Raw genomic sequence first — 2,853 nt, 5'->3', positions numbered from 1 at the left:
GAATTTCCTTATCTAAAGACTAGATAGTAGAATCCTGAAAGACATTTGTGGATTGCTTTGAGGTAAAAAACCTGGCTACTTTTAAAACAGGCAACCTGGATGAATTTCCACATCTAAAGGCCAGACAGTAGGAAGTTTGAGTAATTCTTTAGAAGCTGAATAGAAGGCTAGGTGAGATAGTAGAATGATAAGATTTGGGGTTTCCTCCATCTGGCAGTGAGAGACTTTGAGGAAACAGCCCTTTTGCTTTTATTGATCAGCCAGTTGTCACGTCACTTTTGACTTCAGAGGAATTTCTCACCCTGGTGCAGTGCTTGCTTGTCAGGGCCAGGCAGGCCTTATGTGGCTGAGGCAATCCAATTGTAAGCTGAAAGTTGCTGGAATATTTTGATATTACGATTATACAAAAAAGGGAGGTCATAACATAAGTTAGCGTGGAAAGTCTGATTTTTCAGAACAATTGCATAGCTTGTGTCACCCACTTAAAGGCCCTGTCCTCTGACAGCCCGTGATCAGGGCCTGTCCCCGACAGTGTCTCCATGGGTCAACAGCTTAAAGTTCTTATACAAACTACATTTTATGGTTCTATGTCTGAAAATTTTTCTCAATCACAAAAACCAGTTAAAAAATTAAGGGCAAATATTTTTATTATATTTGTAGGGGAAGATCATTAAAGTATGAGATCAAATCCTGGGATGCAAGTGGTGATTCTCCAGAAGTACAAAGAAATAAAGTCAAAGGGCAGAGCAGCAGAGAGTATGAGCAGGACTCTGGGAAAGTCACAGACTATGCCAGTCACTGGTTCCATTTAATCACCTCCAGAGTTTAGAGGTAGAGTTGTTACAGGGCAGGGAGAGAGGCATCCCTGAGTCCCCAAACCTAAATAGATTCTGCCATCTGCCACCTGAAGATAAAACATATAAGACATTTCATGGAAAGGAACTTTAATACAATGAGTGTGAAATACAGAAAAGACAATGAATGTAATTTCTAAATGGAACACCCAAAGTTACCCATCCCCTCATGGGTAAAAGTCCATTCAAAAGGGATTGGCCCAATGCAAGGCCTGGCAGCCCACCACATGTCTAAAGCACCTTCTAGTGGGGGCCCATAAAAAAGGGTCAGAAATGGTCAAACAAGCCTGGGAGAAAAAGAACAAAATCAAAATCAAGATCAATGATGCCATAGTCAAGCTCTACATAGGTCTCTCACCCACAACTGTTTCACCCAGTCCAGGACCAAGAAACAAGAGCCATTTTTTCACCTGTCTCTCTGCTCAGGTCTCCTTCTGGCTCTCCATCCTGCTTCCTTCTTCTCAGTCTTCTCTCCATATTCTTCTCTGCTCAGCTGTACCCTTCTTTGGGTGGGGCAGGGAACTGAAACCTCCTCTTTTCTTGGGGACCACCCTGTTACAGAGTCTCATGATAAAGGCTGATTAGGCCCATGACACAGGAGACATGCACAGCAAGTAGGTGAAGTCCTACTTTGTGGAAATTTAGAAATCCTAATTTAACTCCAGGAACTATAAATCTGGAATATATATTTGAAGATAAACAATGCAAACTGCAGTTGAATGGAAACTCCCTGTAACAATCTTTTATTTCTTTTTCCTTTAAGGTGCTAGAAAAATCTGCACATTGACAAGGCAATTAATTCTTGTAATAAAAATACTCCCTCAAAACAATCAGATTCTTCAGTCAGACTCCACGATGAGATACAGGTTGTATCACTTTTCTAGTCACAGGTGTACTTTCTTGTGAGTCTGCAGGATTTGAATCAATTCTTTCAGGAAATAACTTCTCACAAACTGCTTCCTTTATTGGTGAATACTTGATATTTCATTAGGTTCTGTGAAGAGGGAAGGTGAAATGTACATCAAATTAGCAGCTTTGCTCTCTGGTGATGCATATTCTCTTAGTATGTTGGTCTTGTCAGCCTCAAGGTAGAGCCTTGTGTCATTCCTTCTGGTAAGTACCCCATCAATTCTCAAGAAAAACTGCAATAGCAGGAAAAGGCATTACTCTATATTCACACTCAAGGCTTGAAACTCCATGATCATGAAGTTCATCTTCAAACAGGTGAACATCTTCAACAAAATCTGTTCTCTGGTTTTCAATTTCACTATATAAACTGTTGTAGGTACAACCTTTAACTTACATGACTTTCCAAGTAGTGTTCGCTTATAATCTGTTGTATATGTCTACTAGCATAAGCCCATAGCATGGCTTCACACCTCTTTGGCGTATTCTCCCGTCGCCCAGCTTTCCTGCCACTCTTCCTTGCAGGCTACTCAACGAATCCCTTGGTGGTTGTTCACACCTCTAATGCATCTTGAGCACTGAACTCAAGCCCAAACCCAGAGCCGTGCGATTCTTCAGGTGTCGTCTCCAAACATCATTTCCGGAAGAGATGGCATATGCAATTCATGAGGTAACTTCTCTACATTTGCTGACTTCATGATGTGAACCTTGGCCGCCATCAGGTTCCAGGCCGGGAAGGAGAAGTCCTGTGGCTGCTCTGGAAATCGTGGATAATCATGGCCACGGAGTGGCCTGTGTGAACCACTGGGAACCCGGGTTCCCAGCCCCCCTCCAGCTGAACCCACTCAGCTTCTGTGCCTTATCATTGCTGGTCGCTCCTTCCCTGCCGGCCAACCCCCAAAGGCCCTCCTTTCTGCCTTCTTCTCTGTCCTTTTGTCTGTTATCTTCACTTCAAAGATGAGAAAATGAAAATTCAAGCAGGTTAGATTGTCTGCTATAGTGTAGCTAATGTCAGAGTTCAGACTGTGACCACGTCCACATCTCTGTGCTCGATCCTTGTATGCCACTCGGAAAGAGAGTTTTTTTTTTTTTT

The 2,853-nt window shown here is 42.6% G+C and overlaps 1 pseudogene; it reads right to left on the bottom strand.

Moving 5' to 3' along the window:
• Window positions 1-1,697: 1,697 nt before the first annotated feature.
• Window positions 1,698-2,538, bottom strand: LOC101633801 (annotated as a pseudogene).
• Between the last annotated feature and the right edge of the window lie 315 nt (window positions 2,539-2,853).

The sequence above is a fragment of the Condylura cristata genome, unplaced genomic scaffold, assembly GCF_000260355.1.
Source record: "Condylura cristata isolate star-nosed mole 26May11 unplaced genomic scaffold, ConCri1.0 scaffold00028, whole genome shotgun sequence".
Lineage (NCBI taxonomy): Eukaryota > Metazoa > Chordata > Mammalia > Eulipotyphla > Talpidae > Condylura > Condylura cristata.
The sequence above is the reverse complement of the archived record's forward strand: the minus strand, read 5'-3'. Positions and strand labels throughout refer to the sequence as shown.